The following is a 26,365-nucleotide window of genomic DNA, read 5'->3' on the forward strand; positions in this document are numbered from 1 at the left end:
GACAGAGTCATTCAAACAGCTCCATAAAACCAACCACAGCGCTCGGGAGCTCGCAGCTACGAACAGAGGCGGCAGCCGCTGCAATACCCACACAAAGCACTCGTTCTGCTGCCGGCTTCTCCATCAGGAACCGCATCCTCCCCTCCGTCCTCGTGCTCCTGGCGACCGCCATTACCGACACCACGCCGGGAGGGGGGCGAGAGGGAAAGCAAAACCGCGGCAGTTGATTGGCTGACGCCATGCGTCGGAGAACGGACCAATGGGAGACAGGAACGCTGTTGCTGCGGTAACAGGAGGACTGCTGCGGCCTAGCCGTGCGGGTACCGCCATGCCGCCGCGGCGGGGGCCGTGCCTGGGTTACAGCCTGCCCCCTCCACAGGCATTTAAATGTCTGTCTTTAATGAATTCAGTAGTTCACACACCAAAGAATCTAAGGGGGGGGGACGACACCTTCTGATTTAATTCCGTAGAGAAACACAGCCGTAAATAACTAAATGTGTGTGTGTGCATGCGTACCTATGCACATAACAACAGCATCGGTTTAGTCCAGTGGGTCAACTTTGGCTTTAACAAATAAAATGCTGTGAAGGGAGGGTGGTCAGCTTGTTTGGAAGAACAACACCGAACGGGTGCGACTCAGCTTTCCCTGGCTTTTTAACAGCTATGAACTGCTTGATATTTTTGGCTCGGCTCTATTATTATAATTTTTGAAGGTTTTTTGGTTGTTTTTTTTCCTTTTAAAAAATACGAGGCCGTAGGCTTCCTCCCAAGACACACTCAGGTGGGGCCGCTTCTAACTGCTGACTTTCCCCTGGGGCACCTCATTTGGGTTAAAAAAAAAGAAAAAGGGGGGAAAATAGGGAAAAAAAAAGGGGGGGGGGGAAGTAGGGAGAAATGGGGGGAGAAGTGCGCCCTGATACACCCAGGGAGGCTCAGGTCGCTCCCCTGCCTGCCTCCCTGGCGCTGCACTCGCTGCGGGCTGTGTAACCTCATTACACGCGCTGGCGTAGTCCCTCAGATTGGCTTGAAAAGGCTGCAGATGGAAGCACACTGACATTCATCACTTGCAAATGAGGGCCCTACCGTCATCTCCGAAGGAAGAGCTCCATTCCCTAAGCCTTATTCCAGGGCGCTTTCCTGCTTGCTTTAGACGGGGAGCCTCAGTTGCAAATGGGCTGAGTGTGCTGGGGTTTATTGCTGCAGGAGCTGAGTGACTCCCTCTTGAGCCCCAGAGATGTCAACGGGGTTGCTCCATTTGCACGTCGCCTGGAGCGAGCAGGATTTGACCATTGCTTTTCCATGTCACCACTGGGAATTATTTTCCCAACATTAGGCCCTTATACATAAGTTTTGGTGTGTGATTTGTTCCACATAAAAGCTGCGCTGGGGCAGGCTGTCAGCTTTTAGCTTGCTTTGACTCAGACTGAACTTGGACTCCACAGCGAGTTTGGCCCGAATCAAAGTGATAAACCCAGTTGAGATCAGTGCATCATCAGGGAATGGGTTTGGTTTCTGCTGCAGCTGGTACTGTTTCATTGAGAACTAGTGCCGGCTGCATGGTAGAACATGATAGATCAAGATCATTTAATCTGTGTTACAGAAAATAGTATCTCTTTGCAAAGCATTGTTTTGTAATTTGTTTTCTCCTTTTTCATTCCATGAAGTTTCTGCAGAGATGGAAGTGAAAAACAAGGGAACAAACAGCACTGCAAGGGAATATATATTGGAGTGCATGTCTGAATACAATCAGAATTGGGCAATTCAGGAAGAGTCAAGAGATGTAGAAGAGCCCATTATTCCTGATCAGAAACTCAAGTGGAAGTTGAAAATGCCGATTAAAAAATAAAGAAGGAGAAAGAAAGACTTTTTTTTGTCAGTTCTCAATACTTTTCCAGGAAGTATTCCTGAGGGATTTCTGATCCGACAGAAATCAAGGATTAAGACTTTGAACCCTGACGTGCTTGGATTATTCGGCCATGTGGTTTGACCTAAGTTAACTCAGTGATAGTCAGAGGGGTTTAAAGAAGCAGCAAATGTGGAGATGCCCTAAGTCAGAATGGCTGACTTCAATAAAATGAAACAGAATATGTGGGACAGCAATGACAGTCATAGCTTCTGTTGAGTGGGTTTATTTTTCAGTCTGGAAGCCAAGAGACTGCACTGCAGACATTTCTACCTATTAAATGAAATAAAAACAGAACTAAAATCATATATAGGCTTCTGTCTCTACAGGCACCATGGGGTACAGTGTTACTTATCAGTGGTTAGCTCCAGCCAAGTTTAGCTTCTTCTGAAGCATTAATGGCTAAATCAGAAAGCCAGCCTGGCCTGCATTTCACCCAGCTTGACCACTGGTTGCTTTAACACGAAATATCAGAAACATTATGGTCATATGAACAGGATGTATTTTGGCAGTTCTGTTTGTCCAGGGCACATCCCTAAAACTCTGCAGCCAGATGCCACGTTCCTGGTTGCTAATCTCATGAGCACCTTTCCCATTGAGTCCTCTCTCTGGTTACATGAAGCACTTTTCCTCTAGCAAAGGTCAGCTTAAGAGAATAGACTTTCCCTGTAAGATCTGAGCAAGAAGTCTAAGGGATCACCTGAACTTACAGCTGTTCCAGCTGCCCTCCTGGTGCACCTTCCTTATATGCTCAATAGCAGACAGGTATGAGGCCAGGAATCAGTTTTTTCACCAGGTTAGTTTGAGAAGCTGCCTTCAGGGCTGGATATTGTTTACCTGAAGACTTTTTGGTCTTCTGTGGTGTGGGAAGTGATTCATTTCTAAAGATGATGTAAACCTTTTCCTGTTACAAACTTCCTATGTTTGCAGAAGCTCAAAATGTTAGTGATTGCTTTCATCCTCCTTGAACCTCTTCATTCAACACATTAATATCTTGAAGGCCTTTTGGTCTTTTATACCTAAAGTCTTATGTTTGTTACCAGGTAGTGGGATGCATATGGCATGTGAGTGATAGAATAAAAGAGAAAATGTCTATGATTTGTGGTATCTTTCTGGACTGAGCATTAATAGCTGGTTTGTTTGGGGAGAGAGAGAATAGGAGAGAGGAGGAGAGAAAGCACCAGCAGCTTCATTCATGGGGGGATGCAGGCACTGCCAAGTATCATTATGAAAATTCTTCCCTTTCATATGATATTAAACTCTGCTCTTGGCAGGTCCCCTGATGCAGTCAGTGTTTTTAGTAAAAATACATGAGGTCCTGAATTCTCAGTTCATTTCTCATTATATTACTCTGTTAATAGTCCTGGGAAATACACAAAAACCCCAAAGCTGTGTCTGTGCTCCTGCAAGGATCCCTGACTTGATGTTTAGGGTGGCTCTTGGCAATGAGTCTGCTGGAGAAGAGGGGAAAACATGTTTTAAAAGGAATGAAGGATCAGGTCTTGATTTTTCTGCATTTAGTTAGGCATTGAAATCAAGGCCAGGAGTTGGACCTCATCTTCCTAAACATGTCTGCCATGCAACCACCTCTTTTTCAAGGGTTTGAGGTTTGAGTCTTTACTGAGAGAGCTTAATTTTCAGCTCTGGATTTGATTCAATTCCTCCCCAAAGTCAAGATTTTCTCACTTGTAGTCAGCAAAGAGAAGGTTGACATGGCTTAAGTGTGGAGTTACTGCTCATTAGGCTGGACCACAATAAGCAAGAAAATAGGTGTTTCTGGTCTGCCACAAATATAAATTAAAGTGATGTGAAAGAAGGCATGGAAGTGTAACAGACCTCCAGTACCCTCCAAAGAGGGGCAAACAAAATGAATGTGAAGGTGTTTCACATATGCATGCTTTACCTTGTGGTGCACTGGGCTAGGAGCAGGCTCACAGTCAGCTATTGTGTCTGAAGTCACCGATGAAAACCCTGCAACTGCCATAAATTTATTGCTTGTGATCATGAGCAGAGCTGCAAGAGACTGGATGGTGATTTATGGTGCTGTGGCTATAAATTTTCTTCCTATCTCCTGGCCTGGGTCTGTTTCATCTAGAAAGCAATATTTGATTCATAATTATTTTTTGCGAAAAGCCAGTTGGTCATAACTTTACTACATCAGCCAAAGAAGTAGAAAAATCATGTAAATCTCATGTTGAATATCATATTGATTGTGAGTGAACAGTCTGTAAGACCTTTTGACCAGAAATTCTTAGCCCATCATTTCAATTGACAAATAACAATTGAAATATAGTCGTGGCCAATTCCCAGAAAGACAGAGAATGAAATTTCATTCGATCAATAATGTGCCAGACATGATGTGCTCCATTTTCGAACAGCCATGTCCTTGGAGTCCGGATGCCTCTGGTCATGTAGAACATGATGTATTATGATCAGAGGGCCTGATTTATAGTCCAATGGCACACACATATCCAAATGAGAATGAAGCCTCTGTTGAGTGGAACACTGCTGGTGGACTGTAAAGGTCATATTGTAAATGCATCAGACAGGTAAAGGTTGAGAGGCTTGCCTGTTGCACAGAAGTGTGAAAAATGAAGAAAGAAGTAAAATAGTTTGCTTGGTGTTGGGCAAGAAGTACATGGCACAGATGGAAAATGATCCATGACGTTATGTGTCCAGTCCCCACCTCTTCATCACTACTGTGTCTTCTCAAACCACTACTGAATGTGCAGGTTGTTTTCAGATTCTGTTGTCCAGCTGTGTCCTAATACTGCTGGGCTTTGGGCATCCCCATGCATACAGATAAGAGAGCTGTACTTGCACAGACCTGCACTGAGGTGCATGTTACCCTGGTCCTGTCTCCAACAGAACAGTGATAGTTGAGCATCTTGTCCCAGTTTCTGCTCCCATTGACTCTTGCAAACAGTAGATTTGAGCCAGTACAAACTAAACAGATCCTTAAATTTTCCTCCCCTCATTTTCTTTTCAGTTTAGGGCATGACGGCTGTAGGTTGGAGTTTAAGACCATTCATGGCTGCACTCACAGAACCTCAAGGCAACCTCTATTTGTGCCTATCTACAGAACGACGAAGAAAAAAGTGCCATTTTCCAAAAATTCCTCCCACTTCCTCCTCCCTGCCTGTGCCTCTAACCACTGCTGTATGTGCAGTTAATTGAAATGGTGTTTGTTTTATCTTGGATAACCTTGTAATTGATTGAGGTGGTGGACAGCAAGGCTCCAGAGTCATTTACATACCTGTGCATGGAGCAGTAATTTCTAGGAGGCTTTCCACTGCCCTTTTTTTTCCCCCTTTCCCCCTAAAGAACTATACTCCCCTGTATGTGCGTGTTTGCATACATCTATAGCTCTCTCTATAGGTATTCACATTCATATAGATCTCCCCACAGTCCATTCACTCTGGCTGCAAGTGTCCATTTGCTGCTGGTTGAGCTCTTATGTTACCTGGGGTGGTAAGGCTCCTGGCACTCTTCCCTCCACAAGAAAAACAGCCTGATTGGGGAGTGCTTGCTTCTTACAAGGCCTCGATTGTGTGCGAGGGCCGAAAAAGTAACAAATGCAGTTTAATTACATTGGATGCTTGGTGGCTGGTTTGCAAATCTTTTATTTGTTTTGAGAAGTGCCCCAGCAGCAGCACTAAATTTTGTGTGCATTCGGGGAGCCTAATGCACCACTTAATGCCGGGGGAGGGAAGACGGTCTCATTAACTGGGCTGCTGTCAAGCTAATAAACTAATGGAGAGCTTAAACAAATACAAAAATGAAGGAAGTAGACATGATGAGGGAAAAATAAAGTGACTAGACATGAAGTCTTGGGACGTGCGTTTCCACCTTCCCTGAAAAGGTGTCCTTGGGCACCCAGAATTTCGCGGATGGAGTTTTATGTCTCGTAATTCAAGTCCCCCTTTTAGGAGGCAAAGGTTTAGCAGATCTATCCAGGAATGAGTAACGAGAGAGGAGCTTTTCCCATCCTGCCCAGAAACCAATTCCAGCTCATCAGAGTTGTTCGTTTTGGACAAGAGTCAGATTCACATTCATAGGACAGAGGGGAGTGGAAAGCAATCAATGTTTAAATCTTCTCTTTGCCAGGCCGAGATGTTACATAAGGTTGAGGAAAATGTTTTATTATCCCAACGAAGCCCGAAGTGTCAGATACTGACAGCTTTTCAGAGACAGGATACTGGGCTTGATGGTCCAATAGTCTGACTCAGGCTGACAGATTTTCTATTCCACCCTCTCAGATTATTAGTTGTTCTTTTTTGGTCTGTTAGGTATGAGGCGATTTTAAACTAAAAAGGTTAAAGAAGCATACATGTTACTTTGGGACTGGGCTGAAAGAAACCTCCCAGTTCTGCTTATTATGGAGCCTAGGACACATACAAATCTTTTCTCGTCTGATTTCTCAGCGTGTCTGGCTGCCACCATTACACCCACTGAGATGGTACATTGATGACTGGCTGTGGAGTACATCTGGTCAAGCACATTTTCTCCTCCAAGTCCTTTTTGCACATGTTTCAGATGCCACCACATCCTTGTATGAGACTTCAGGGTAGCATAAGCCCATGTTTTACTGAAGTTTTCAACTCATAGTCGCAGAAGAAAGGGGTTAGTGGCTGTTTTACCTGCCTTGTTTCAACTCCAGAGTTTTCAGAAGAACTCAAGGGGGTTTCGGGGGTTTCAGGTGTTTCTGAATACTCAGTTATCTGACCCAGTGGTTAACAAAATGCAGGGTGCTCCATGTTCTTCTGCAGGAAAACATTTACAAATCAATGTGTCATTTGGTGACCTTTGCATCTCAGACACAGAGAGGTTCATGGTAAATAAGTCAAGGGAGCCATTGCCAGGTCATAACTTGAAAAACATCCTTTCAGACCCTGAAGAAAAGAAGTTTTGCATTTGGAGATCTACAGATAATGATGGGGGGTCCCAGCCAGCATGGGATGTGTATGACTGGGATCATAGGCAGATGTGTGAGGCATCAGATCTGAGCCAGGCTCAGCTTGGAGCAGGCAGGCAATAGTCTAGATCTTCTTGCAGAAGCATTTGAGCTTTCCACTGTTTTTGCTCTCATTTTCAGGATGAAGTATCTGAGGGCAGTGGGATTTCTTCACTGGATTTGGTGGCGCCTCATGAGTGTGACAGCAAGCGAAAGAAACAGGAAGATTTCACGTTCACCTCAGATCAAAAAAACAGCAAACCACATTTTAAGTACTTATTTTTCTTCTGGAGGTCTCTGCATTGGGTAGTAGTTTCTTTGGAAAGTTTTGAAAGAGAGTGAGGTTGTTGGTTACATTCTTACAGCCCTCCTCATGCGTTCTCCACGGTGTCAGGACAGATCTTGTAGCACATTACAGTCATGGCTGCAGTCTCCCCTAAATTACATCCTCTGCAACCTTCCCGAATCCAAGGATTTCCTTCAGCGGAGTGCGGTTCCCTGTGTTCTTGTGAAGTCTCAAGTGGGAGGCAGCAGTCACGCAGAGCTGCTCAAAAGATTGTGAAGGAAATCTGTTCTGAAGAGAAATCAAAATCAACATTTTCCAGGAAGAAAGTCGATTTTGTGTGTTTATTGTCATTCCTAAGGTACTTCAGGCTACCTTTTGATTAATATATCTGAATGAATTATCTTGGCTCTGGAAGAGGATTTTGGTTGCCTTTGGTTAATGCTGTGCTATAAGATGCTGAAATACTGCACAGATGACTGAGGCAAAGACATCAATAGTACAGAGGAGAAGCAAAACTTTCCATGTCACTCAAGACAAAAGCTTTCATCTGCCTCAAACTAACCTCTGAATACTTTCTTCCCTCAAAAGCTGAGCTGTTTCAACCCCACATCCCACCCTAAGAGACGTGGAAGAGCTGGATCTGCATCCATTACTCACTCATTGCGTCGTGTCATTTACCATAATTACTGTGCCCATTATTCACTCATAGTCTTGGGTCACTGCTCTCATCTTCTGCTGGTCTATGCATGCTGAATTCCCCAGCAGATGGGGCATCTGACATCTCTCCATGTGCTGAAATACAGTAGCCTGTAGCAGAGGGAATAGGCTTTGGTCAGTGTTTCTATACTCATTAAGGGTCTGGGACCAAGCATTTAGTCACAGTGCAGCAAAGTGCAGATTGCATGATGTCCTCAAAGGGATGATGAAGATTCAAACTGAAGGGAGTTGGAAGCTCTCTGTTGTAATCCACAAGCAATAACAAGAACCAAACCAAACCAAAATGAAAAAATCAAAACCATCTTCAGTGCAGATAATTTACATTTTTTCTGATTTAAAAATTGTAAAGGGAATTTAAAAACTCATTTGAATCAGGATATTTGAGATTTGTTACTTGGAATTATTGCTGGACCATGCTGATGGAAAGACTTGGGTTGTTAAGAATGCCTACAGGAGGAATGGTTTGTTATGAATATTGTATTTCATTAACAAATCATTGTGAAGCCAGTCTCAGTCTCCAAATTGCTTAAGAACACTCAATTCCAGATATTCATCCCAGTGTAATGTGGTTAACCAGATGGATGTGGACCCAGGATCAGATGAGAAGATGCAGTTAAGCAGTAAAATAATGGACACTGAATAACAAACACACTTCCATAATCTATTGGTCTGACACACAACCACCTAATTGCTTTCTTCTGTCCCTAGTCAGTAACTTGGTGCTTTTATCTGCATTTTTTGAACATGGAGACATTTGACTAACTCTGCTTTTAGTACAGCATATCCCTGTGACATAAATTGCCTTCAATCATAGCAACAAGATGTTCACAAGGTGGTTAGGTTAGGTGTGCCATACTGTGCTTCTCACCTTTGCCTTTGATGCAATATACGTCAGATTTTGTTACCGTGGGCTTCTTATACATCATCTTTCTATTTTCCTAAGCTTTCCTCTGTGTGAGGGGTAAGTGAAGGAAAATAGACTGGGAAAGGCCTGGCTTGAAGGGCAGAATTTAACCTGAAGTGAATTTGAAGAGGGATCTCTGTGTGTGTGTGTGTGTGAAGAAATAGAGCAGCCAACTACAAGAGATTTTAGCATGTTAGAATAAAATACATAGACTCCAATACAACTAGCAAACAGATGTTTTCCTTTGACTGTTCTTTTTTTCGGTAGAAAAATAACATTTGGAAGCATGCATCTCAGCTCTCCTGGAATCAGTGCATCTACTCTGGTTTGTGGCACTCACCGGTACAACGTGATCTACATGATAGAGTCAGGGCAGTTGGTAAAAAGTTGTTTTAAAATACATCCAGAGTTTTTCTTCTTCCTTTTTGATTTTTCTTTAATTTTTAACATGTATTTAAACATGGATAAAGTGAATCGCACGCAGATCCAGGATGGAGTTTCCAGCCTGAAAAACAAAGATCAGCATTTGGTATTGCAGTTAACCACAGATAAAATTCAAATTTGTAACACTTCATTTAGCAGAGTATTAACCCCTGGGGAAGTGAATGGGAGACCTTCAGTGAACAAAACTCCTCAGTGTACTGCAGGTAAAAATATATCTCCACCAGTTTTGCCCCTGCATCCTACAATGGCGTGAAGGTGACCAGCCCAGCTCCAATACGTTTGTTTAACTTGCTCGGAATTAATCAGAGCACTCTGGGATTAATAATTACTTAATCAAATAATCGCTTCGTGACTCCAACACTATCTTTTTTTTCCTTCAAGCAGGCTGGAAATAAGAGCCGTGAATATGTAAATTGGAACTGATTAGAGGATTAGGTTTCACTCTTTTTTTTTTTTATTATTTGGAATAAAAACAGCCTGCAGATCCCTCTAAGCCAAGCCATGGCTCTGAATTACAACACTAGCGCCTGTCGGCTGTGATAATTTCACTTCATTAAGTTCCAGATATAAATAGAGAAAGTTTCTTACTTTTTTTCCATGCACCACCTTTAATAAGCATGGACTGGAAACACAGGGGTTATTGATCCACGCAGCTATTGGGTCTTTGCGAGGCTGGGGTAACAGTGAAAGAAGACCAAACACCTTCTACCTGTTGGCTGCTGCAGCCAGGGACAATCCATCTCTGTTGAGTCCATTTTAAAGCTTTTGCAGAAACTGCCAGAAAAGCATTGCAAGAATGAAAGTGTCAGCCTTGCCATTCATAGCAATGCAAAACAAACACGCCTGATAGGCCACGACAGCGAGAAATGTCAGCAGGACCATGCCAGGATTCCAAGGGTAGATGCCTGATGCGAAGCACCTCCGTAAGGTCATCCCAGATAACTCAGCTGAACGTGCTAAGCAGCCTTTGTGCATCCCTGGAAGTCTTCCTAGTAAAAGGACATTCTTCATACACTTTTTCCTGTAATATACAAGACTGTGATTTTTAAAAGCCTCATCCACAGGCCAGGATGTGGCCTGCATCCAGTAAGGTTTTTAACCATGGCATCCTCTTGTATCCACCAGGTATAAGAGGGTTTGCATTTTAGATTGTTACACATGCTTGTCTGCAAATCCATCTGTGGGATCCCTACCACAGAGTAGGGAGCTGACAGCCTTATCAGTGACATGGACCATTCCTTTACTTTGTGACTTACAAATTGAGTCTAGGATATATAAAGCTAAAAGTACTGTACTGCAGCTCAGAAAAGAATTCTGTGGCAGAGCAGAACCATTTATTTCTCAGAATTCAAGGCTTATGTTCTTTCTTTTAATGAATTTGTGAATGGCGTTTAGGTAAAGATGCAGAATAAAAGGAAGTTCTTGATTTTGCACTAGAAATAAAACTCCCTTTGCCATAAATAAAAAAGAAGCTGGAAGGTGGGGGATTTCTGTTGCTACAGCTCTTAAGGACAAAGATTCTCCACCATAGATACTCTGATTTGATTAGATTGATTTCCATGGCCTGCTGAAAGGAATAATTCTACCAGATGAAACACTAAAGTTCACCCTGATCCCAGCTAGCAGTATACTATGGGAATGCCATGGAGCCTCATGATGTTTACAGCCATTCCTATGTGTGCAGTGGGATGGGATGGGATGAGATGGGATGGAGGACATCCCACCTCCCTGTTTTGTGGGGCCATTCTATGGTCTGAAAACAGTCACAGACCTACACAAGGGCAGGTGCTGGGTTTGTTTGAGGTGGATATGCAAACATCCAAGAGCATGGTGCCTGCCTGCGCCGCGGCTGTGAGGAGACAGTAAAGTCTTGTGAAGGAGAAATGGAGTGAAATACTTGGCTGGATGCTCATATTATGTAAATTCAGGCTTGAAAGCTTTAAGTATTTTCTTTTAAACCTCACACACGTGGGGCTTGCTGGGTATTCCTGACGGCTGCAGTGATTCTTGTGGAATTAGGAGGGCTTGCAGCTCTGGAGTAGAAATGTAGCCACTCCAGCTGATTCTTATAAGCACCCTGTAGGCTGTGTGTGCTTTGCAGACGTTTTGTGATGGCGATTTTCTACAAATAAAATAAAAAATAGAATTAAAAATAATTTAAAAAAGGAAAAAAGGAAAAAGAAGGAAAAAAATAAAGAATAAAAGCAAAATCATTGCTGTGAAACTGCAGCGCTGCTCAGAGAAACCTTGATGCTTTTACCAGTATGGCCAGGTACTTCAAGGCTAGGTGTGCTCAAAATTGAAGTCTAGGAATTAGAGAACACAAACTTCATTTATTCAGGAGCAACTGGAAAACGGGACTGTGTTTCCATGGAGATGGGGGTTATTTCCTTTCCCACAATTCGAATCTTTTCCACAGGTCCTGTTTCTTTCTGGTCACCCAAAGGTTTTGTTGAGGAGGATTTTTCGGGTTTGATCTCAGGAGTTGGCCAAGCTCCAGGCAGAACAATGAAAAAGTCGTAAATCACTTTAATAGATATAACAAGAGGGGAAAAAAACAGAAGGGAGAGAAATGGAGGGACTGAAATATGGCAGTCCTAGCACATCCATCAAACACAGAATACTCTTCTTGAGGTATAGGAGAAGACAGCAATTAAAAGCAGTTTAGACCTGCTGTGGTGCTTTAAGAGCTCTCATGCCTGAGGTGCCATTCAGATTCGTGTATAAAATACGTATCTTGAAGTTTTCTCCCAATTCTGGTGCTAGGGAGTGTTCTGTGCTTAACTACTATCACATAACGTTAAACTTACAAGGCCTAGAGCTGCTTCACCAACTCAGGGCTGTTTGGAGGTGGGATTCATCCCAGCTACCTTCAGCTATCAGGACTATGGCCACCTCGTCCATCTCAGTAGTGCCTAGGGAAAGACATATTTCTATATTCAGCCCCATCTAAGATATCTTCAGAAGGTGGTGGCAAAGAACATAGGATGTCTGGGGTTAGAAAAGACCTTTAAAGATGATCTAGTCTAACCAAGATGGAGAACTCCTGTAGGTATCAAATGAAACCTAGGGGTAAAATACCTTCCTGAACTGTGTACAAGTAGACAATGCATGTGTATTGGTCTCAGAAAGTCAAATAGATAACAAAGCAATAGCAATACTCCTACAGTGACCATCACCTCAGTGTGCAGTTACATTGCTCATTGGCAGTGCAGTGTGGGTTGTTCAGGCATATCATATTAAGTGCTGTGTCTTACTTACAGATAGTCTACGATACCTGGGTGCCTCTGCCGGCTTCAACCACTTGCAGCTTCTAGTGATATTAGTAGAGCTCTGTAGCAGGTGCCTAGAATGACAGTTTGGTTATTATAGTATGTTTATACCATGCCCCTTTCAGCAGAGATAAAATGGGTTTGTAATCATTTTTAGCAACATACAGAGGACCAGAAATTACAGAGTTTATGTGGGGAATAGTTTTTGTTGAAGACTTTTTTTCTCATCTCTCCTCTAAAAGCACAGTACACACAGCTTTCCTCCTGCAAAGCTGATAAATGGTTTAGCCATTATTTAAAGTTTGGGAAAAGGCAGCTACAGAAATAACATTTTAATGTATTCCAGATTAGACTTCATGCTATATTTGTAATAAAGACTTGTTTCCAACACTGGTTGGCAGATCACTCATACGGACAATTATCCAAATAGCTATTAGGATACGATTGCGCTCATTTCCAGGCAATGCAAGGTTGCCAGAACTCAGCTTGGCTGGCGGGTGGATTTTGGTTTGACTTTTGGAGAAAGCCACAAGAATTTGTCAGTCGTCTTGGCCGTAAGGGAGTCTTCTTGTCCTGAGGCTATTCTTTTTCCTCTTCAAATACAGAAGGCAAGACATGCTCTCGTTTGGTTTGGGTTCCTCTGTATTTATTGTGTTATCTCTCACCTTAGCAGCCTCAGGAGGAGAAGACTCAGATGCGCCTAGGTTAGGAGGTGAAGGACCTCTCCCATCATTCATAGAGAAGAGGAGGATCAGTGTGGGAAGAGCACATGTATCCTGGAGGGTGAAAGCTGAAAAGAAAATCAAAGGTAATGAATTTCTTTATGGGGGGAAGGGAGCTTAAGGGAGGGAATACTTAATGCCAAGCTAAATCAGTGTTAGCTGGGAATGGAGACTCCCTCTCTATGCATTATGCTAATGTGTCATTTGGCAGATCTGAATCATGCTGGCTGGTTTAGTCAAGAGCTTGAGTCGAAGAACACCAACTCCCTCAGAAGGAAAAAGATCTCTTTGTGCCAGGGAACATGTTCTGTGGTGAGATGATGTAATTGTGTAAGTCATAGATGCAGTGGTCAGGAAGCTTTTTCATATTGAAAGATAGGTAGGTCCACAATGGTCCATGAAACTTCCAGTAGCTCCAACCATTCCTGTTTCTAGAGCTTAGAACAGAAACAGGTTCATTGTGTATTGCCAGTCTAGCGTGGGTGCTGCTTAGGCCAGCAGACAGAGGTTGGGTTGCGGTGTGTGTCTCTATCCGAGACTTACAATAGTGCATTTCATGACCTTAAAGAAAGTGCTGCAGTGATGATGCTCAGTGTTCTTCCCTTTGTAAAACAGACATAATAAATCTGAAATCAAATCATAAGCATTGCATTGTTGAGATGAAATTTATGGAAGATAATGTGCTCCTTGTGACAACAGGAGACTTGATAAAAGATCCAAAGCTTTGCTCTTCTCTGTTTCTATAATCAGATAACATAAACACATCACATTAACTGCAAGGAAGTACCAGCATTTCTGATAAATGTCTTTCCAATCTCTGTTCATCGAGGAGATGGCTCAGGACTAAAGCATCTTCTTTCTCATTTGCTTGTCATGAATAACACCATATACTATATAGTTGAACAGTGGAAACACTGCTTCAAACACAGTCAGGCTGCTGAAAATGAAAGCATTTTAAAGGACAAGAATATCACAGGCCCTTTGTTAAAAAGTAATCTCAGGATCTTCCCTGAGCTCCAGTTAGGTCCCCTTCTAAAGCCTTTTCTGTGGGGTGAATACTACAACATTTCATGTCTAGAAGCCTTTTCATGCTGGCTGTGCTCCAGCACAATGACTGCACCAAAAGGGCTGAGGCATATCCTACCAATGGAGCAGAAAATTGCTTCAAGGCTAATAGCAGTAACACCTTGGCGAGGCAAACTCTGTAATTAGCAATAAAGCAGCACCCATGCCCAATAGGGCTATTGTGCCCCATACACGATTCTGCTCTTTGGTGCAAAGGGGAAACGTGTGTGTGAGTGAGAATGAGTCTACAGAGGTAATCCCCATCCAGTACGTTAATGATGAATGTGCTGCAGTTGGCATAAAGTGGAACCTGTGCCAAGATGAGGCCCTCTTGTTCCTTCCAATCCCCCCACCTACCTTCTCCCAAACACCACATTATATTTTTAGCATTTTTATTTTCTTGGAAAAATATATAAACTGCAGTTATAAAATGTGTTTAAACAAATGAAATGGAGCTAGCAGGTGTACAGAATGGCCTAAAATGCTTCCCATGGCTGCAGTTAAAAAACAAAAACTAAACTTAAACAGTTCCATAGTGGAAAAAAACCCCTGTAGGTAGAGTATATAAACGTCAGTTTGTCACACTGCACAGTCACTTTCAGTTTCGACTCCTCAAATGCACCTTGTTCTGGGTTTGGCTCTTCATTTCTCACCCAGATTAAAGGGGTTAATTCGCCCATTGCCATCTATGGGGAAATCAAACCCAGAAGTGCCACTATTTTACATTCCAGGATCCCTAGTACATCACGTGGAAAGCTAATCTGCAAAGCTGTGAATGCATTCTCTTATTTACTATTTTTGTCATCTCCGTGTTGGATCTGGAGAAGACTTGGGCTCAGTTTGGAGATTATTTATCTTCAAGATTTAATTTTTAGTAGAATAGAGCTGCATTTACAAGTTTAATCAAAAGCAAAGGACTTCTGGCAGCGCACATGAAAATATAAGCACATACATATATATAGATCTGTATATATGTGTGTATACATATAGAGAGGATGTCTGTCCAGAATAATTTATAATCAAAATACACCATTAGCCAAGAGACAGGCGGCTATGTGGAGAAAGAAAATAATTCATTCTAAGTAGAGCTGGAAATAGAGTTTTGTATTGTACTTGTGCTGCCTGGTTTGGTGGAAAACCTATACGAAAGGGAATATTTGAGAGGTTAAAACTAAACAGATTTTAGCTTCTTTTTACCATCCGAATGCTCAGAGGAGTAAATACATTGAATTTTGGGTAAGGCCCATCACTAGCTCCTTGTAGCAATTGCTGAGCAATTTTAGCATAGGGAAGAAGTAGCCTTTGATTCAGCAGTGAAAAGTGACATTTTTATGTCTGGCTCTGAACATTTCTCTCTGCCTACCTGAATGTTGATAAAATGCTTGTTTCCTAAAATAGTCCCCATCTCAGAATCTTTTTTATCTTAGTTTTGCTTCAGTTTTTGTTTCTTTCTTGTTCACAATATGGGGAATTGTTTTTCTCTGTGTGTATGCCATTTGAATTCTGTCCACTTGCAACCGAGATCAGGGTCATAGCAAGATATTTTGCTGTCCTGCAGGCAGCAGTTCCATGCTGTCCTTTAAAAAGTTACTCAGAGAAAGACTGTACGAGTTCCATAGGGAGCTCATAGCCCTGGAGGTAACAGATACTCAAAGCAGGTTTCTTGGTTCAAGAAGCACATTTGATCCTAGTTGGCATCTCTCTTGCTTTGGTTTTGCTACTGCCTCCTAAAACTCACATTGTTCCAGGAAGCCACATTCTAGACACGAAGCCCCCGTCCATTTTTAAGGTTCCTCTTTGCAGTGTTCCATGGGGCAGCGTGGTCCTGTACCACTCCAGAGCTCCCTTTCCTTCCAGCAATCAAGGATCACAAAATACATTATTGTTAAGTTAAACAAACCCTCACTTTTTTCCCATAGGGAGTTACTCAGCAGGCAGTAAAACGTGGCACATCCCAATCTTTCTGAAGCTGTTTGGTTCTGTAAATACATTGTTTTAATGCACACATTTAATTCAGGGTTCAAATTCATTGAAACGCATTCCCATCTCCATTCATTTGTTTAACGTCCCATTTAACTCTGACAAAAAATGTTGGGTCATTTATTTTTACAGGGATGAAGCTCACAATCATACCCTGTGTTATTAAATCAATAGGGATGTAATTGTTATTGTTTTGGCTAATTAAAACTTTTCAAATGAAAACCAAAGTCTGAGTATGTTCCTGATTACTGTAGTTGTCTGAAATGCTTGGTTCAAATCCTTGGTCCTGTTTATTGAACGCCCACCATTCCTCTGGCATGTTCATTTCAGAGTGATTCTGCAGCCCCGTGCAGTGTGCTGATACCAGTGTTAACATGCCATGCTGACAAATGTGGATGGATGGGTGATTCCCAGTTCTGGGTCCAATATTCTTTTAATGAGTCAATTTGCTCTGAAGGGGTAATTCATTCCACCACCCCTCTACAGAACTGGAGACATGGTTTAAATCTCATATTTACTGGAAGGCTGCAAGTGTGGTGTGAGTGCTCCAAATTGATGGGGACTCATTTAGAAACTGAAGAGAAAAAGAGATGTGAGAAAGGAGACATGGTTCACTTGGGTGAAGTACAAGGTTTCTGGCTGTGTAAAAGCAGCTGCAGAATGAGGCAAAGACACATGGCAGTAAATCAAAACACTTGAATGCAGTGGACTGTTGAAAAGCTTTGGAGATGTCTTCCCATGTAGTGTAGCTTTATCATTGCTCCAGCTTCTGCAAGCTTTTTGGTACCCTCATCTCTGCACACAATTACAAACCCCATTACCAGAAAGGATTTCTTCAAGCCTGAAGGCAATCCAGCTCACTGTGCTAACAGGGATGGACTTGGAGGAAGACTATTTTAAACTCCCGATCGTATGCGGTATGAAGTTTAACATGATTTGCAGTGAGGCTGTGAAGAGTTCTGCAGCTCTATAGTCAAGCCCATGCGTGTGCACAGACAAGTGAAATCTTTTCAAACAAACAGGGTGGAAATTCTTGGCTTTTCCAGGAACCGGCCTTATTTCCAGCGGATCGTGGTTTGGATTCCCAGCCTGCCCTTGGCATTCCAGTTTTCCCCCTGCTTGCCACAGCTAGATTGTGTTTGCTGTTTCTGGACCGAAATGCTGAACAAGATCCTAGTGCCTCAGGTAGGCGATGTTTTACCATGGAGGAAGAAATCCCTGTCTGAAGTCAGGGAATGGAACCTCCTAGTTCACAACTGGCAAACCTACAGGAAAGGAATTGAGCTGCCGTCAGTAGGTAACATATTAATGGCTGGTGTTTAATTTCTTATAGGTAAAACATAAGAATATGGTGGTCCTCACATTAGTGGTCTAACTACAGAAAAGTCTGTGTAAAAAGGTAGCACCATTTCCTTCCATCTGCCATTAAGGACCTTGCAGATCTGCCAGAAAAGGGAAAATTAACCTTCTGTGGAAATCCAGCAGAAGGCCTTTTCCCCTTTAAATCATTAAAGGAGAACTTAATGATGCGTCAGTCTGCAGAGCGCATTTCAGCCAGATGCATACAGGCATGTGGGGTATTTGCCTGGCTGCCTTGAAGACACTGCAGCTCCAGATTTCCTCCTTAGACTTTACCAGACTACTGCAGATAGCAATAACTACATTTCCCTCTGCTGTTTCTGAACTGGCAAAGGTTAGAGGCTGCTGTGATCAATATCTGCTGCTGAACGTAGCTCTGCATGTGCTGGTTTTTCTGCATGGTTGGCAAAAATAACAGCATCAAGGGGAGAAAGACTCAGCCCTGTGCAGGGACAGATGAAAGATGACTGAAGTTTGGCTGGCAAGAAGCTCAGTGGGGCATAAATGAGTGGGTTATGATTAAGCTCAAAATGATAGTGACAGAAAAGAGAAATCCTGCTATTTCTAAGACCCTTTTGAATGCAAAGACTCATCTGTAGCCAACAGATGCCTGGTACAGGATTTTCATTGGCTGGAGACCAAATTAGGGACAATGCTATACATGAAACTTGCTCATTTGACCAATGTTATGCTTCATTTTCATCAGTGCTGTCCATGGAATATTAGATATTCTGGCAGTTATTTAATAAGGCAAATGCACACAAGGAGCCCTTTAAGGTAAAAAGTAAAATAATCTCTATTTTCTCTTCAGGAGGTTTTGGCAAATGGGAAAAGATGGAGGAGAGGGAATAAAAAGTGGATGTGAAACAAAAGTTTTAACAGTCTGTCGAACCAATTGGTATAATTAAGTTTTACTTCAGCCCTCAGGAAACCCCAGGGAAGTTTGTGGCATCCCAGTTCGTGTGCATATTAAGTAGGGGATCATGTAACCTTCATGCAATGCTGGAAAGGGTTGGTTTTTAAGGAGTTATAGCACTCATTTATAGCAGTGTCAGTCTGAGGTAGCTCTGAACTGTGGTGGTGTTAATCCAGAACTCTATTGGGTTGCACAAAGTTGAGTTTGGATTCACCAAAGGTCTCCAAATTAGAAGTGGAGGCAATGGAAATTAAAGTAGAAACATGAGCTAAACCAAATGCCAAATAAGGGCCTGACCAGGCACCCCTCAGAATCAGTCATTAAAAACCCATCAGGACAGCATACAATGTGCTGTAAGGAGATGAACAATGTCATCCCCCCCAGAAGCAGTTCCCATCTTCTCCCTTCTGACTGGTACTGAAATGTAGGGGATCTTTCAGCACTGTTAGTGAAAATCCTCAAGGTGATATCAGAAGTGATGGAATCTGATCTCACTTTATCCCCCTGAGCCATTCCTCCTATTTACAGCCAGGAGCTGCTCACTGAGTAGGTCTGTCGCAGACTTGTCCCAAGCACACACTGCATTGTGACTGGGTGACAGTTGTGCTGTAAGAAATCAATATAACAAGGTGGTGCTGTAAAAATCAATATAATAAGGACTAATTGCTTAAGATCATCATTATGGTGAAAAAGTAGTAATGGGAGGAAGCTCTTCAACAAGGGCAGCATTGTCCAGTAAGCAGATGGCTTGGCAAACCAGGAATCTTAGTTTTTCCAAATGTACTTATCTGCCCAATATACCCAATTCTGCTCTCCCTCAATAGGCTCATTGCTTAAGTTTCTTACAACATTGGAGCAAGTCTCATATCTTCACCAAGTCCTTCTTTAATACTTAAACCTATCACTTTACACTGACATTATTTCTTCCATTCAATACTAGGGTAAATCCTCAGCTGTTGAAATCAGTCCTGTTCCCCTGGATAACGTCTGGGACGTCTTTCCAAATACAAAATTGGGTTTTCATTCTAAGTGAAAAGGAAAACATGAGAAGATTTTGGTACAAACTGGCTCATTACAGTTTTTAGTAGGCTTCCCAAGGAGATCTCAGTGCCATCTCATTGGATATGCAGGGGAATAAAGAGTGAGGAGGAAGGAGATTGCAGCTCATTTTAACACGTAAAGAACTAATGAGATTCAAAGTTACAGATTCTAACCCTTGCCTCTCTTTCCCTTCTTTAGCCCTCAGTCCTCTAAGCAGTCCCAAATATGATACAGCACTTTAGGAGAAAAACATTCCTATGGTATTCCAAGAGTGCTGAGGTGGGAGATATAGACTTACGAAGGCCTTACAGCGAGGGTTTTTTTTTAGCCCCCCAAACAATGCTGTTATAGAACATGTCCTCACAAAATATTCAACCCTTGCACATTTCCATTTTGGGCTTGCAACCAGGTGTGCCTGAACTCTCTGCAGCAGGGTTTTACCCAGCGTGATTCCTGGAACAGAAATGCAGCTTGTCCCTGTGTGCTTTCCCCAGCAGCTTCAGTTCCTGAACAAGCAGTTCTTCCCTTGCACGTAAGTCACCTACATGCTGGAAAAAAAACTAGAAGGAACCTGCAAATAGCTGCCTCCTATAACGTCCTCCAGCATACACAGGCATCTTCTCTTAGGTGCCTCACTTGGATTTCTTGCCTGAGCTGACTCAAAGGCTGAGATTGTGCATACTGGGTTACGTGGTACTCTGGCTTCTTTTGACAAAGCAATAGGAATGGAAGCAGTATGGCTATGTCACCCTCTAAGCTCACTGTTGGGTGGTCTAAACCAAGAAGTAGTGCGTGGGAGCAAACAGGATATTTGCTTCACACCCATGTACTGCAGTGTTCTGGTCCAGAGCAGTAAACACAGGCCAAGTCCACAGAGGTGATTTCTTTAGTTCAGGTGGTGGCATCACTTTCCTCTGATGCAGAATGTCCCAAGTGCACTCTCAGGGGTGACTTTCTGCTACAACAGCACTTTCAGAGCGGCTTACTGAGAATGGCAGAACTCTAGCATGTTATAAATAGCTCTTCTGTAAAGAAGCAGTTCAGAGATGCTCTGTGAGGTCTCCCACGGAATGAATGAGACACCTGCCAGTGACAGCTTAGTTTAGTGTGATCTGTCTCTTGGAAAGGTTTTGGACTGGCTGATTTCTTGAGAACCCTTGGAGCCCAAACTTGCAGGATTCTAAACATCTTTATGTTCACCCCCATCACAACAAGTGTTTGCCTTTCTTTTCTTTCCTTCCCAGGTCACCAGTTTACTTACTTCTTCTAAGCAGCAGCATGCCTCTCGAATGCAAAGCATTAAAGCCACCCCACTAATCACAGAAGGGTTAAAAACATGATTGGTGGGCAAAGACCCCCCCTTTTTTCTGCAGGGTTGGTTGAAATTGTGAATAGAGACTGACAGCTTGCCTGAGTGTTTGTGGTTCAATTTGAAACCACAAGACCCAGAAGCACATGGTTTAGATTCAGTGTCTTTCTCTAGCTAACGCGAACCATTTGTTCAAGCAGCTTGGCTATCTGCTGGAGAATAGTTTTGCACCAGGATCAGCCTTGATTCACCCCAGACGGCCACATATATTCAGATGGAAGCCCAAAGAAAAAAAAAGGGAAGAAATTCCCAAACAAAGGCTTGCATTTACTTTTCCTTGTTTATTTTTGCAGCTTGTAAAGGAGCTACTAATATCCTGGTTAAAGAAAATGTGAAATGCCAGTCAAAAGCAGCACCAAATGAGGCTGTGTTTACTGCAAAGCTGTGTTTTTCACTGCCATTTCTAAGGCAAATTCCTGTCAAACAGTAGTGTCAGGCAGGGCACGGAAAGAACTTAAGTCTTCACTTAAGAGACTTAAGTAACTCAACAATATATTTGGACCAATCTTCTCAAGTTTGGCTGTATAAAATGAGGCACATTTTACACATGGAATAAGGCTAAAGTTTAGTCAATGAGCTTTCACATGGGAAGCACTTAAATATAAACTTAACACAAGTCATTCACTTTAAGTCCACTGTGTGCAGAAGACCATAATCTTAAGTGCTTTACTGCTTCTAATAAAGGCATAAAGGTTGAACACCTCTGCATCAGGCTGAACTTGCTAAGAGGAGGGGGAATCAAGTGGGATAAGTAGTTGGAAAGTGTATGTTTCTTGTCTACTCATTGATGACTTGCTCTGCCTTCTAATCGCTTGTCATTTATCACTATGTTATCATCATGTTGCTTCGGTATTACTCATCCCCGGCTGAAAGGAGCTGATGCTGCTATAGAAAGCAGGACTTGCCACAACAAGGCGTTCTATGGGCAAAAGAACAGGCAGTACAGCTTGATAGGAAGCAGATTATACATTTAAGTCTTTACCTTTCATATATCACATGAAGACATACGTATTTCAAATCCGAAATAGGCTTTCAACGACCACCAAGAACTAAAAAGGGAAGGTGAGCTAAGGTAATATTTGCTTCCTTGAATTTAAGCTATCTGCAATAAGGTTAATTAAGCTACACTTGCAAGCAACTCTTTCCATCTCCATTGTCCGTCTCGGGGCAGAAGGATTTTCCAAGCACAGTGTAATGGATAGGAAGCACCAAAGGGTGGGAGCACTCCCCTTTCCCACTCGGGAACGTGCAGGCTGATTTACACTTGCACACACACTAAAATGAGGTAACATCATGGCATTCAGGCCCAATGAGAAGAGGTAATTTGATGAATTACTGTGCTGAGGAAATAAACCCACTGTTCAGTTACCCCAAATCACACGTATTAGGGCTGAAATGAATTCTCCTAAAGCAATTCCTTATCATCTAGCCCCCAGGATTACTTGTTTTACCTTTCTCCTTCTTGATATAAAACTGGTTCTGAGATATTACGTTACAATAGAGGGAACCACCTCCTGTACTCCGAGGTGAAGTAGCTTGGAAGAAAGAAAGAATACTTCCCTGCTATGTCTCTCTATCTCCTAGTTAGGAATAAGTGACCGTAAAATCTGTGTATGTGTGAAACCACAATATATTCCCCTGTTCTGTCATTAAAAGCCACTCACAACATAAATGTGAATCAGAGGTGGAGTGCATTCAGTGGCGGGGAGGAGCATGTGATTATGTACCATGAGTTTACTTCCAAGAAAAGATTGTATTTCTGGGAATTCAAAATAACATATATATTATTTTAGTATTATGGGAATATTGAAAAGACTTCTGATGTTACTGCTTTTTAAGCTACTATATAATCACAGTATAATTTTTATTAACAAAAAGACTTTATAGCTTCAGAGACGTGCAGCAGTCATTGCAAAGCTAATGAAGTGAGCATGAGGCTTTAAAGGCTGAGATACCCTGTAGGTATATCAGGAAAACTGCCTTGGCAACTTCAGAGCCGAATAAAAGGGCAGGTTTAAGGTTAATGCCTGTCGTTTAAGCCATTTGGCTGGGCAATGGGAGCGGGGCTACACTGAGCTATTCACCAGAGACACACAGCGAGCCCCCTTCTCTTCTACTTCCCTCCTGTTTCTTTAGGCCTCCAAAAGGTTTTCCACCCTTAATTTATATGATCGCCTGTTGTGAAAGAGAGGCCTAAGATAATGGTGTTTTGCTCCTGAAGTTTGTGTGATAAAAGCAAGTGTGAATGTGTGCCAGGTTGGATGGGGCTTGAATCAGCCTGCTCTAGTGGAAGGTGCCCCTGCCCATGGCAGGGGATTGGAACTGGATGGGCTTTAAGGTCCCTTCCAACTCAAACCATCCCATGATTCCATGAAAAAAAACCTTCCTGGTAAGCTTCCTGAAATGGCACAACAAGTAGGTGGAAAGAAAAGCTTGAACCCTTCAGTTATGAAAGCATACATCTGACTCCAAGCAAGCACTTGGGCAGTAACATCCAGAATACAGTCTTGCCTGATTTGATTTCCTATCTGTTTATTTTATTTGGACACCAGTGGGTGCTTGTTAGTCCTCACCATTGTGACTGCTAATGGCTTTTCATTTCTTTCTTACAGAAGGGTTTTATTTAATGGATCAATCCCAATCTGCTGGGAAGAGAAACTGTGTCCCTGACATCTGCCATGTGCTCAGTGATAAGTAATCCACTACACAATCACATGGAGAAAGAAGGAGGAGCTTGGCAAGAAGATGGGCTTGTCTAGGAGGTCTGTTCCATCTTGAAGAACAGTGAAACTCCTCCAGATGTGGCATTTCCCTTATGTAGTGTCACATAGGTGAGGCTGGAATGGCAGCCTTGTGCTTCCATAGTTCATTATGGATATACAGGCAGAGGAAGCATCATGGCATACCAAGAGCCTTACAACATGACAGTCTCTTTTCTAACCATAGGAAGGACAAGCAATGCAAACTGCTTAATTCTTAGAGTGTTCTGTTTCCATTTAGTGTGTTTTGCTTGCAAACGTGGCTTCAAGTGGCTGGGATTATCAGACTCCTTTTGATGAATGATATTATGACAAGTTACTTCAGCTGTTTTTTCTATTGGGAGAAATCATGTTTATGGAAACACAGAAGGGAGGAAAAGATAGCTTCAGGTTTAGGTTTTACTTTCCTATAAATAAAGCAGCCTGAGCTGTGTCTCATTTGGCAATGGAATAATTTTCTGTAGCAAAAGTAATAAAAAGATCAGGATGATATTTGACTAAAATAAGATAAACCCCCAAAATATTAAATTAATAAAATCAAATAATATCGCTTTTACCAGCATGGGAAACTTTTACTCTTAAAAAGCTGAAAGAGTTCAGTGTTACAGCTCTCAAGAGAGCTCCGAAAAGTTTCCCTCATTTTAGTGAAAGTGCAGCTACCTCCTGTGGATAAGAAGAAGGAGCCTGGTCTGGGACTTGCGGCGTTCATGTGAATACAATTAGTTCACTTTGTGCAGTGGAGTGGTACCGACAGAAACAAACCCAATAGTTATTTACATTGTGATTCTAGCTGTGGCTTTGCTTGTTATAAAGGCAGTGCAGTTACATCAGCAAGTAATTAATTACCCATTAATAATTTTTAACCTAAGATGACTGCAGACCTGATTCTCATCCAGGTTAAGGCTCCTTTTTGCATGCTACTGAAGCAGTGTGCAGCATCACACTCTATATGTCCCTGCAGGCATCTGTCCTTTATAGCACATCATTTCTATTTGTGGCAAGACAGATGAAATACAACGGGAGATACAGCCCTACCTGATCATCAATGCACTATTTCAGTATTTGATTGAAGGGAAAGGCATCTCTATAAACTACAAAGGGGAAATAGCTGAAGCAGCAAAGCCATGGAGAGATGAGCTGGAAGCTTTAAGGTTTCATGCTATGGACATCATCTACTTTATGGTGGTGCACAAGGAGGAGGGAGGGTGCAAGGGGTGCCGGTGACCTCAGCCACCCCAGACATACATCTGAGTCCAGGTTACAGCTGACTGGAATCCTGAGATTTCCCTGGCCAGGAGCCAGTTCGAAACCCACTCGAGCCACCCTGGTATTTTATAGCATTGTAAAGACCATATTGTTTCAACCAGTTCAAAAATCCTCCACACAATCTGGCAGCCTCCCAAAACCGTCTTAAATGAGCCAAAACTATCAGCAGCCACCCACCTTCCTGTCCATTATCCTCTGATTAATGACATTCCACCGACAGGGTCCGACATTCAGAATCTCCCTGCTGCAGGACCTCTGCATAAATGTGATCTCGGAGACCTGTAAATTGTCTGTATAGTTTGCAGCTGTGTTTTATATGGGGGTGTCTCTTTGTCATGTGGTGACCATGCAGGAGGGGGTTTCTTAAGGGGTGGAGAGAGACCAGGGCTTGCAGCATCTTGTAAAACCTTAATTAGACACAGCAAAGGAGGAGAAATCCAATCACGCTGGAGGTGTGATCCTCTTGTTTCTGTGATTGGTTTTGTGCTCCTTATCCAGCCACCTTGTACCTTCTGAGTCAGAACAGCCACAATAAGATCAAGGGTAAGAAAGAGCCAACCTCTTCAGGTGGAATTAATTGCTGAACAGATTAACTCCATTAGGCAATTAGTTAGAGGATCAGTGTTATTTACCTATCTTGATTACTGGCCATGTGCTCCCTTATGCAGTGTGGATGCAGGATATTTTCCAAGTGAGATGCTTGCAGACAGATATTGTGGTACCTAGGCCAGCCCAGGAATAAAGAAATAGTCCTACTAGTAATAATATCTTCAATTAGTATTTCTCAGTCATAGGACATTTCCATTTCCCCCCCTTGTGATATTGTATTACCTGACTGCCTGGAAAGGGGAAATCCAAAGTAAAACCATGAGTGAAAGGGATATTACTTTGAAGTCAGTAGCTCACACTTATGAAATGTCTCAGAGATTCTGCATTGCCCTGGGCCTGTGACAGCAGATGAGCAGAACATCTGGCTTGTGACTTCAACAGGAGCCGGGCATTGAGATACTTCTAATCTGGAGTGAGATGCCTCTGATTTTACGCAGAGAATCATTTCTTCATGATAACTTCTTTTCCTAAAGTGTTATTCTTTCAGCAAAGCAGGCACAGGAGGCGTGTAGGTATATGTTGTACAGTTCCTTCAGTAGATTTAAGGTTTATGTCCTGGGCATGCATGCTCCCCTCCATTCAGAATGTGGTGGTGTATGTGCATAGACGAACGTTTCTGGGTGCATGCATACCTGAATCTCCGTGTGTTTGTGTACATTCTCACGTCTATATCAGTATATAGAACAAGTATATATAGAAGCACATCATATGACTTTTCAGAAAGCTTTATTTCCATGAGGAGCTACAGAGTACATTTGCACTCAGCAGTGACTCATCTAACTCTTTTTTTTTTTGCTTT

The 26,365-nt window shown here is 42.5% G+C and overlaps 3 long non-coding RNA genes across 3 annotated transcripts; 1 reads left to right on the plus strand and 2 right to left on the minus strand.

The window, feature by feature from the left end:
• Positions 1-285: 285 nt before the first annotated feature.
• LOC134162713 (uncharacterized) lies at positions 286-2,211 on the plus strand. Its single transcript, XR_009964415.1, has 2 exons — positions 286-389; positions 1,665-2,211. It is a non-coding gene; the product is annotated as an uncharacterized LOC134162713 (long non-coding RNA).
• Positions 2,212-5,508: 3,297 nt separating this feature from the next.
• Positions 5,509-8,277, minus strand: LOC134162714 (uncharacterized). Its single transcript, XR_009964416.1, has 2 exons — positions 7,801-8,277; positions 5,509-7,431 (listed from the first exon to the last, which is right to left on the minus strand). It is a non-coding gene; the product is annotated as an uncharacterized LOC134162714 (long non-coding RNA).
• A 1,385-nt stretch (positions 8,278-9,662) lies between these two features.
• LOC134162715 (uncharacterized) lies at positions 9,663-25,222 on the minus strand. Its single transcript, XR_009964417.1, has 3 exons — positions 25,135-25,222; positions 12,470-12,554; positions 9,663-11,330 (listed from the first exon to the last, which is right to left on the minus strand). It is a non-coding gene; the product is annotated as an uncharacterized LOC134162715 (long non-coding RNA).
• Between the last annotated feature and the right edge of the window lie 1,143 nt (positions 25,223-26,365).

This window comes from Pezoporus occidentalis, unplaced genomic scaffold (genome assembly GCF_034315485.1).
Source record: "Pezoporus occidentalis ecotype Australia unplaced genomic scaffold, CSIRO_AGI_Poc_V1 ctg190, whole genome shotgun sequence".
Lineage (NCBI taxonomy): Eukaryota > Metazoa > Chordata > Aves > Psittaciformes > Psittacidae > Pezoporus > Pezoporus occidentalis.